The 11026-nt window shown below is 39.1% G+C and overlaps 1 non-coding gene across 1 annotated transcript; it reads right to left on the bottom strand.

Moving 5' to 3' along the window:
* Window positions 1-3344: 3344 nt before the first annotated feature.
* LOC122071067 lies at window positions 3345-3451 on the bottom strand. The gene has a single exon (XR_006138047.1). It is a non-coding gene; the product is annotated as a small nucleolar RNA R71 (small nucleolar RNA).
* Window positions 3452-11026: the final 7575 nt, after the last annotated feature.

Genomic DNA, 11026 nt, shown 5'->3' with positions numbered 1-11026 from the left:
CAAGGCCTTAAGGATTATCGGGCGCTATATCTTCAATTTTACACGTAAAGAGGTCCTATTTCTTTCCATGGTTGCGAAGAGGATGAAATTCTGAGCAAGATGGATGTGTTCAATTAAAAGTACACATTCGTTTGGTCACCCGTACAAATGATTATTCTTTTCGGGTCAGAAAAAGAATAATGGATCAGAACTGAACCGAGATGCAGAACCAGCTCATTTGCAATTGTCCCAGAGGTACAAGGAATACTCCAAATTCCAACAAGGATCGATGGACCACATCCTTAAGTGATTAAAGATTTATTTTTGGTAACAACAACTACCTAGTGTAGTTGGTGAGCTATGGTGTACAAAATTCCCTTGCTCACCAAGAGGTCTCAAGTTCGAATCTCATGGTTGTTTTTTTTAGAGAATTTTGTTGAAGATTTCCTGCTTTTTCACTCACTTAAAGCACTAAGGGCATGGAGGGGATTTCCACATCAAATTAGAAGCAAGAAGAGAAGAAAAAGAAAAAAAAAAATAAAGGAAAGGAAAATCGTGGAAGTAGGGGTGTCAATTCCTAAACCGAACCGGTAAAACCGGCCGGACCGAATCGATAACAACCCGGACCGAACCGAACCGAAGCCTTATTGGTTCGGTTCGGTTTCGAGTATTGTAACCCCAAAACCAAATCGAACCGCACCGAAAATCGGATGAACCCAAAACCAAACCAAAACCGGCTCAAAACCCGGACCGAAACCGAAACCAAACCGGTATGAAACCGAAACACTCCAAAATTCATTAAAAAAATCAAAATTTGAATAGTTTTGTATACATTTGTATGGAAAATCGAATCCAAACTAGACCAAAAACCAAAACCAACCCGGTTACAAATCGATTTAAGAAACCGAAGTTCAACAATTCATCATTTGATTGTTTCCTAATGGCTCCATACCGGTTTAAAAAACCAATCCAAACCGAAATGAACCTAATAAATCCAAACCGGTACCAACCCGAACCCAAACCGCACCGAAGCCGACACCGGACCGAAACCGATAAATCCTTAATGGGTCGGTTTCGGTCACTTCCAAACTCACACCGAAAGTGACCGAAACCGGTGGAACCGGACCGAAACCGCACCAACCCGGACCGTTGACACCCCTACGTGGAAGCAAGAAGAGAAGAAAAAGAAAAAAAAAAAAAAAAGGAAAGGAAAATCGTGGAAGCAAGAAGAGAAGAAAAAGAAAAAATAAAAAAGGAAAGAAAAAAAGGGAGAACCAAAGATTGTCCAAATCTTCTCTCTCCTCCACATCATCACCAAAATATTGTCCAAATCACACAAAGAAGAAGAAAATCGTCCCTAGGAGAGAGAAAAAGAAGAAAAAAAAATTAGGAAAAAAAAAAGGAAAGAAAATAAGCAAAAAAAAAAATTATAGGAAATTTATTTCTCTCTTCTCTCTCCTCCACCTTAGCACTTTTGGTCTCAAAAGATCTCACAATCAATTGTGGGTTTCTCTCTTTTAGGAAAGAGAAAATTGTTACCCTACCTCCCCATTCCCTATAAATACAACTCATGTAAGAGGAAGGGGGACAATTCATTCTTCTTCTAGTTTTTTTTTAGTTGCTCTCTCTTTCTCTTGCTCTCTCTTTAGTTCTAGTTCTTCTCTATTTTTGCTTTAATCACTTTTGTAATAGTTTTTTTTTATGTCAATTAATGCAAGCACTCTTTTATTTTTATTCAGCCTTTTTATGTTTATGATTTATGCAATTGAGTTGTAATTTTTTAAGTTATAGTTCTAGGCTTAGATCTAGGTGACAAGATCACGAGCCGTGGAGCAATTTTTTTTCAAGTTCAAGCATTGATTCAAGTAAGTAGGCTCCTTCAGTAGTCTTCTCTCCCCCCTCTCATTCCCTTCTTCTGACTACCCTTTCTTTCTTAATTTAGGATTTTTATTTTCAGTCGTTACATTATTGTTATCCCTTTCCCCCAAGGTTCATGGCTAGTGTATGTGTTGGCTTTGCCCCTCCTAGCCATAGAACCATCAATTTATTGCTTTTATTTTAATTGTCTCCCTTTCCCTAAAGTCAAGTAGAGTAACCCTTGTAAGAGTGACTCTCTGGTCAAGTAGGGAAGCTCATATTATGATGCATCCCTCGGGCTAAGTAGAGAAACCTACTTGTGAGTTTCTCTCTAGCTTTACCCCATTTCTTTTACTTTATTTTTATTTCAGTATTTTTTTTCTTTATTTATTTATTTATTTTTTAATTGCGTGGGTTGTTTATTTTCAGTTATTTATTTATTTAATTTTAATTGCGTGGCTTGCGTCTTTAAATTCTTAGATGACGAATGGTTAGGACGTTATTTTAGATACATATGTTTAGGACGGTAATTAGAATTATATCACAACTATTAATCGGTTCACTTTCGCATTATTAAAAGAGATAAAAAAATAAAGTGGCTACTCTCCCTGTGTTCAACCCGTAGCTACACTGATCCGTACGCTTGCGGTTATATTTTAAATCTCAAACAAGGTTTTGGCGCCGTTGCCGGGGAGACAGTTCCATGTTATTTTTCACTTTCTTTTGGTAAATCGGAGTGCTTTGTTTGCTTTGTTTTATATTTTTTCTTTTTTTTTTATTGAATTCCTGAGAAGAACAACTTGCAATAATAGTTGTATCAGTGGAGGTCGCCATGCCTCACAGTATGATAAAGACAGGTTTCGCCCTGTAGCAGTACCTCAGGAATTGACCTGAGCAACCCCGGATCCCTGCCGGTAAGCTCCCAAAAAGCAAAAAAAAAAATCAAAAAAATCATAAAAAAAGTTTTGCTATCCATTCTTTTGTGCTTGTCTTACTTTAGTTGTGGGTAGTTTTTCTGTTGCATGAGTGTTAAGTGGGTACGTAATACTAAGAATCGGTTAGAAAGAAGAGATCCAACAAGTAGTGACCCTATACGTTTGCTCTCTTTAAAACCCTTCAATATGGAAGACCAACAGCAAAACCCTTCACCTAAATCTCTGAAAGATAGGTTCTACCCTGCTAGAATAGCCCAACCTTCCTGTATAGTTCTACCACAAGCCCAGGGCAATAATTTTGAACTCAAATCTCAATACATCACTATGTTGCCCCACTTCCATGGGTTGACCTCTGAGGATGCATACCTATTTCTAAGGGAATTTGAAGAGGTATGTGTTCTAATTAAGATCCAACAGCTTTCTGATGATGCTGTTAAGCTTAGGTTTATCACTTTTGCATTGAAAGACCAAGCTAAGAAGTGGTTGTATGGATTAACCACAAATTCCATAACCTCATGGGAACAGTTCACAGTTGTCTTCCTTAAGAAGTTTTTCCCAACTCACAAGACCAATAAGCTTAGAAGTGATATCCTTCAGTTTAGGCAAAAGCCTAGTGAGTCATTTTCCAAACTTATGGAGAGATTCAAGGATCTACTCCAAGAATGCCCTCACCATGGCCTAGACCTATGGCATTTATGTCAAATAATTTATGAGGGTATTGATTACCCAACTAAACAAATGATAGAGTCTATGTGCCCTGAGGGATTCACATCCTTTACAGATGAAGGAAAGGCATGGGAATTCTTACTTGACTTAGCTGACAAAACCCGTGAGTGGGAATCAACCCAAGAGAGTGAAAGAACCATAGGAGGAAAAGGATATTTTGTGGATGGGATAGTAGCCAAGGAAGCCCATTTGGATAGCCTAATCAAGAGGATTGAGGCTATTGTTCCTAGAGAGCCATCATCAGTCAATTTGGTTAAGATTTGTGCTTGGTGCCAGTCCCCTGGACATGTCATAGAAGAATGCCCCAACACCTCTGGGGGCACTTCTAATGATATTGTTAATGCCTTATACCAGAATAATCCATATAGTAACACCTACAATCCAGGATGGAGAAATCACCCAAATTTCTCTTGGAATCAGGGCAACCAAGTAGGACCTTCCAATTTCTATAATCAAGGTCAACCTGGACCCCAAAGGCCTCCCTTTGCACAACAATCTTTTTCCCAAAATACTTTTCCTAGGTCAAATGTAGGACCTCAGGCGAGTTTTCCTAGGGCCCCTCTCCTATCATCTTATCAGCAACCCCCTGGGTTTACCAACACTGGAGAGGCAAGTAGAATTAGTGACTTAGAAAAAAATATGGCCCTCCTCATGACAAGCCATCAAAATCTTACGAGAGAACTCACTCAAGTTGTCTCAATTATGCGTGAGAGGGAGAAAGGAACTTTACCCAGTCAACCAGAGCCTAACCCTAGGCATCATCAGCCTGTTAGTTCACAAGGACCAACTAATGCACCACTGAATATAGTACAAGGTCAGACTCAACAAGGGCCCTCTAACCAATGTAATGTTGTTTATGCCCTTAGGAGTGGTAGAGAGTACCTACAGAGCGTTCCTAAATCTTCCCCATCTATTACTCCTGTTAACTCTTCTTCAATTGAGGACACAAGTGTGTCTCTTGTTCCAGGTTCGTCTGATGAACCTAAAGATTTTTCTGAAACTAAAGATGATTTGGGTGAGGAAACCAAAAATGATTCTTCTGAACAGGGGCAAATCCCTAATAGTCCTTATGTTCATCCTATCCCATTTCCTAATCGCTTGGTACACAAAAAGAAGACTGCTTCCATGGATAAAATTTTAGAAGTCTTCAAAAAGGTAGAAGTGAACATCCCTCTTTTAGATGCCATATCCCAGATCCCCGCCTATGCAAAGGTACTGAAAGATTTGTGTACTCACAAACGTATCACTAGTGTGCCCAAAAAGGCGTTCTTGGCAGGTAACATTAGTTCCATAATTACTCAGCCCATAGCAGCCAAGTATAAGGATCCAGGGAGCCCTACCATATCTTGTGTCATAGGCAACACCTATATTGAGCATGCCTTACTTGACCTTGGCGCAAGTGTGAATCTTTTACCTTACCATGTGTACAAGCAACTAGGATTAGGAGAATTGAAAGCCACTGGAATTACTCTTCAGTTGGCAGATAGGTCTGTTAAGATTCCTAAAGGGGTGGTTGAGGATGTCTTACTAAAGGTGGGGGAATTTATTTTCCCTGTTGATTTCATTGTGTTAGATACTAAGCCCTTCTCAACCAAGGATGAGATCCCAATAATTCTAGGAAGACCATTCTTGGCTACCAGTAATGCATTAATCAATTGCCGGAATGGTTTCCTAAGATTATCTTTTGGTAACCAAACTGTTGAGTTTAACATGTTTAGGATTGGCAAGCAACCACATATGGAAGAAGAGATCAATATGCTTGAGGATTTTCTGGATTTTTCTGATGATTTAGTTACCAACTTTGATATTGATTTTGATTCAGAATTCCAAGAGTGTATGGATGAGTTGGATGATGATAGTGAAAATTTCTTTTCTGAAGTCTTGAGTCTTCACACACTTGTGGAGCCCTTAGGACCCCTTTCCAATTCCATTCCCAAACCTTCCATAGTTGAGCCCCCTAAGCTAGATCTTAAGGAGTTGCCATCTAATTTGAGATATGCTTTCCTAGGGCCTGACCAGACTCTTCCTGTAATAATTTCTTCAAATTTGACTTCTAGCCAGGAAGAGGAGTTACTTAAAGTGTTAAAAGATAATAAGGAAGGCCTAGGTTGGACCATGGCTGATATCAAGGGTATAAGCCCTTCTATTGTGCAACATCATATACATCTTATGGAGGATTCCAAACCATCCACGGAACCCCAAAGAAGAGCTAACCCAGTGATGATGGAAGCTATTAAGAAAGAGATCCTAAAGTGCTTGGATCATGGAATAATTTATCCTATTTCTGACAGCCAATGGGTAAGCCCAGTTCACGTAGTGCCTAAGAAGTCTGGTGTGACTGTAGTTCCTAATGCCAATAATGAGTTGATCCCTACCCGTGTCCAAACAGGATGGCGTGTGTGCATTGACTACAGGAAGTTAAATGCGGCAACCTGGAAGGACCACTTCCCATTGCCATTCATTGACCAGATGTTAGAGAGGTTAGCTGGACATGAATACTATTGCTTTCTTGATGGATATTCCGGCTATAACCAAATCCCTATTGCTTTAGAGGACCAACATAAGACCACTTTTACATGCCCATATGGAACATTTGCTTACAGGCGTATGCCCTTTGGGCTTTGCAATGCCCCTGCTACGTTCCAACGATGCATGATGAGCATTTTTTCTGACATGGTCGAAAAATTCTTAGAAGTATTTATGGATGACTTTTCAATTCATGGGAATTCCTATTCTGAATGTCTTCATCATCTTTCCCTAGTTTTGAAAAGGTGCATATCTAAGAATTTGGTTTTGAATTGGGAGAAATGCCATTTTATGGTTAAATCTGGTATTGTTTTAGGCCATGTAATATCCAAGGAGGGAATTAAGGTAGATAGAGCCAAAGTGGATTTAATTGATAATTTACCACCTCCTCAATCTGTTAAGGATGTTCGGTCTTTTCTAGGGCATGCAGGCTTCTACAGAAGGTTTATTAAGAACTTTAGTCAGTTAGCCCGACCTCTCACCTCATTACTTGTCAAAGATCAGACTTTTGAGTTTTCCAAAGAGTGCCTAGAATCCTTCAAGCAACTTAAGAAGGAGTTGACCAATGCACCCATTGTTCAACCACCTGTTTGGACTGAACCTTTTGAACTGATGTGTGATGCTTCAGATTTTTCCATAGGAGCAGTTTTAGGTCAAAGGATTAATAAGTTGCCCACTGTCATTTACTATGCTAGTAGGACCTTAAATGATGCACAACTCAATTATACAACCACTGAAAAAGAATTTTTAGCTGTTGTGTTTGCATTAGAAAAGTTTCGGTCTTACTTAGTTGGTTCACATGTGGTGGTGTATACTGATCATTCTGCCCTCAGATACCTAGTTCAGAAGAAGGATGCCAAAGCCCGTCTCATTAGGTGGGTTTTACTTTTGCAAGAGTTTGATTTAGAAATTAGGGATAAGAAAGGAGTTGAAAACCTAGTTGCAGACCATTTATCCCGGCTTCCCAATTCCTTGACTGTTGATTCTCCAGTCAACGAGAACTTTCCAGATGAACAATTATTTGCAATGTCCAGTGAACCATGGTTTGCTGACATTGTCAACTTCTTAGTTTCAGGTGTGACTCCGGATCACTGGTCCACCCAAGATAAGTATAGGTTTCATTCCCAAGTTAAGCACTTTTTCTGGGATGATCCTTATTTGTTTAAGATATGTCCGGATCAGATTATCCGACGATGTGTTCATGATCATGAGCAACATTCCATTCTCTCTTTTTGTCATGATCATGCATGTGGTGGACACTTTGGACCTAAGAAGACTGCCGCAAAGGTTCTCCAATGCGGATTTTATTGGCCCACTCTTTTTAGAGATGCTTTTGATTTTTGCAAGGCTTGCCCCTCCTGCCAGTCTTTTGGCCGTATCAATAAAAGGAACATGATGCCCCTCAACCCTATTTTGGTAGTTGAGATCTTTGATGTTTGGGGCATCGATTTTATGGGACCATTCCCTAATTCCTTTGGGAATTTGTACATACTTTTGGCCGTTGATTATGTTTCTAAATGGATAGAGGCCATACCTTGTAAAACTAATGACCACAAAGTGGTGGTCCAGTTTCTCAAAGAGAACATTTTTTCCCGCTTTGGTGCACCACGTGCAATAATTAGTGATAGGGGTACTCATTTTTGTAATCGGCCTTTTGAGGCCCTAATGAAAAAGTATGGGATCACCCATAAGTTATCTACCCCTTATCACCCCCAAACTAGTGGCCAAGTGGAGGTGTCTAATAGGCAGATCAAACAAATCTTGGAGAAAACTGTTAATCCCAACCGTAAGGATTGGTCCCTTAGGCTCATTGATGCCTTGTGGGCCCATCGGACTGCATTCAAGATTGACCTTGGCTAGTCTCCCTACCGTTTGGTGTATGGGAAAGCTTGTCACTTACCAGTTGAGTTGGAGCATAAGGCCTTTTGGGCCATTAAGAAGCTTAACTTTGATTTGTCTGATGCGGGAATTCATCGTAGGCTCCAACTATCTGAGTTGGAGGAACTTAGGAATGAAGCCTATGAAAGTTCTAGAATTTGCAAGGAAAAGACCAAAGCTTTCCATGATAAACACATTCTGCGTAAATCTTTTGCAATTGGTGATAAGGTCTTATTGTACAACTCTCGATTGCATCTTTTTCCTGGTAAGCTTAGATCCCGATGGGATGACCCATTTATTGTCCATAATGTATATCCCCATGGGGCTGTGGAGATTTTGAATCCAGGAACAGGGGTAATTTCGAAGGTTAATGGTCAGCGTTTGAAGCCGTTCCTCGAGTTTCCTACTACTAGTAGTGAAGAGGTCATGGATCTCCATGAACCTCTTTACACTGATGACTAACTTTTAATCAGGTATGACCCCCTTGCATTGTCTTTGTTTTTAATTCTTTCCATGCATTGAGGACATTGCATGACTTAAGTGTGGGGGAGGGAAACCAGTTTTTGTTTTTTTTTCACTTTATTTTGTTTGTTTTTCTTTTTATTTTTGAGCTTGCTAAGGATGAAGTCCTACTTTGGCTTTTGGCTAATGATCATACCATTCGGTTGCTTGATGTATGAAAATAAAAGTTTTGACTAAGGTACCCATTTTGAACGTATAAAAACCCTGTTGAGAAGAAAGAAACAAGCATGTGTCTTGAGATGGGACTTTCTTTTGAAAAATAAGAGACCCCTGTTTTATGGTGATGGACCATATGTAAGTCTGTGGGTTCCTTGTACTTTTGATTTGGAGTTGAGACCTTCTTTTTAATTTGGCATGAGTTGATAAATGCACAATTTTAAATGAAATGAGAAATGTGGTATAAAGAAGAATAAGAGTTGATTCCTTTGGAACTAGACAGGGCATTGCGCCTCAGGAAGCGTGATGTCTTGATCGAAATTCCTTGGGAGGAAACTTCTGAAGTAACTCTAGCATCACTGCCTTTGTAGGCATATGCAAAAAGCGAAGCTACATAGTAACTTGGGTGTCTGGTGTTTGCTCCACCATGTCATTCAGGCCAAAAGTAGTGGAGTAGAATAGAGTTTATTAGTGAAAAAAAAAGGAAAAAAAATGTGCAAATGTCATTATTGCTTGGTAACATGTTTGGTCAAAAACACTCCAGCGCCTTAGTCATTGGTTCCCTATTTCTTCACAAGTGGTTTTGCCTTAAGATAAGGATGTTTTGGAAGAGATGAGGTGAGTTCCAAATTAAGAAATATGCTAGTGCCTGGAATTGATAAAGGGTAATAAAAGTTCAAGTGTGGGGGTCCCTTGTAAGAGAAATTATCTTTGATCCGGATCGGTATGAACCTTACCTTTAGCCAAAGTTGGGATTTGTTTATTCTGAATTTTGGGTGTATATTCACTGCAAATACCCACGAGACACAACTCGTCCACTAGGGGTGACCTAGGGGTTTAAAGGCTTGTTGCACATGCTAAGTGCAACCGTGATTCCTACGAAAGTGAGTTAGGTTTTTTATCTTTATTCTTTTTCTTTTTGTTTTGCTCGAGGACTAGCAAAGTCTAAGTGTGGGGGAATTCTGATGAGCACATTTATGTGTGAAATCTAGGGTAGTAAAACATGCATTTTACATATTTAGAATGGAGCTACCTTGGGTTTTATTCTCTTTTTGCAGGTTTTATATTTTCAAGGTCTTAAAGACTATCAGATGTTATATCTTCAATTTTACACGTAAAGAGGTCCTATTTCTTTTCATGGTTGCGAAGAGGACGAAATTCTGAGCAAGATGGACGTGTTCAATTAAAAGTACACATTCGTTTGGTCACCCGTACAAATGATTATTCTTTTCGGGTCAGAAAAAGAATAATGGATCAGAACTGAACCGAGATGCAGAACCAGCCCGTTTGCAATTGTCCCAGAGGTACAAGGAATACTCCAAATGCCAACAAGGATCGATGGACCACATCCTTAATTGATTGAAGATTCGTTTTTGGTAACAACAACTACCTAGTGTAGTTGGTGAGCTATGGTGTACAAAATTCCCTTGCTCACCAAGAGGTCTCAAGTTCGAATCTCATGGTTGTTTTTTTTTAGAGAATTTTGTTGAAGATTTCCTGCTTTTCACTCACTTAAAGCACTAAGGGCATGGAGGGGATTTCCACATCAAATTAGAAGCAAGGAAAATCGTGGAAGCAAGAAGAGAAAGAGAAAAAAAAGGGAGAACCAAAGATTGTCCAAATCTTCTCTCTCCTCCACATCATCACCAAAATATTGTCCAAATCACACAAAGAAGAAGAAAATCGTCCCTAGGAGAGAGAAAAAGAAGAGAAATAAATTAGAAAAAAAAAAGAAAGAAAATAAGCAAAAAAATTATGGGAAATTTATTTCTCTCTTCTCTCTCCTCCATCTTAGCACTATTGGACTCAAAAGATCTCACAATCAATTGTGGGTTTCTCTCTTTTAGGAAAGAGAAAATTGTTACCCTACCTCCTCCATTCCCTATAAATACAATTCATGTAAGAGGAGGGGAGACAATTCATTTTTCTTCTAGTTTTCTTTAGTTGCTCTCTCTCTTCCTCTTTCTCTCTTTAGTTTTAGTTCTTCTCTATTTTTGCTTTAATCACTTTTGTAATATATATTTTTTTTTTATGTCAATTAATGCAAGCACTCTTTTATTCTTATTCAGTCTTTTTATGTTTATGATTTATGCAATTGAGTTGTAATTTTTTAAGTTATAGTTCTAGGCTTAGATCTAGGTGACAAGATCACGAGCCGTGGAGCAATTTTTTTTCAAGTTCAAGCATTGATTCAAGTAAGTAGGCTCCTTCAGTAGTCTTCTCTCCCCCCTCTCATTCCCTCTTCTGACTACCCTTTCTTTCTTAATTTAGGATTTTTATTTTCAGTCGTTACATTATTGCTATCCCTTTCCCCCAAGGTTCATGGCTAGTGTATGTGTTGGCTTTGCCCCTCCTAGCCATAGAACCATCATTGTTTCCCTTTCCCTAAAGTCAAGTAGAGTAACCCTTGTAAGAGTGACTCTCTGGTCAAGTAGGGAAGCTCATAT

The sequence above is a fragment of the Macadamia integrifolia genome, unplaced genomic scaffold (assembly GCF_013358625.1).
Source record: "Macadamia integrifolia cultivar HAES 741 unplaced genomic scaffold, SCU_Mint_v3 scaffold_185A, whole genome shotgun sequence".
Classification (NCBI taxonomy): domain Eukaryota; kingdom Viridiplantae; phylum Streptophyta; class Magnoliopsida; order Proteales; family Proteaceae; genus Macadamia; species Macadamia integrifolia.
The sequence above is the reverse complement of the archived record's forward strand: the minus strand, read 5'-3'. Positions and strand labels throughout refer to the sequence as shown.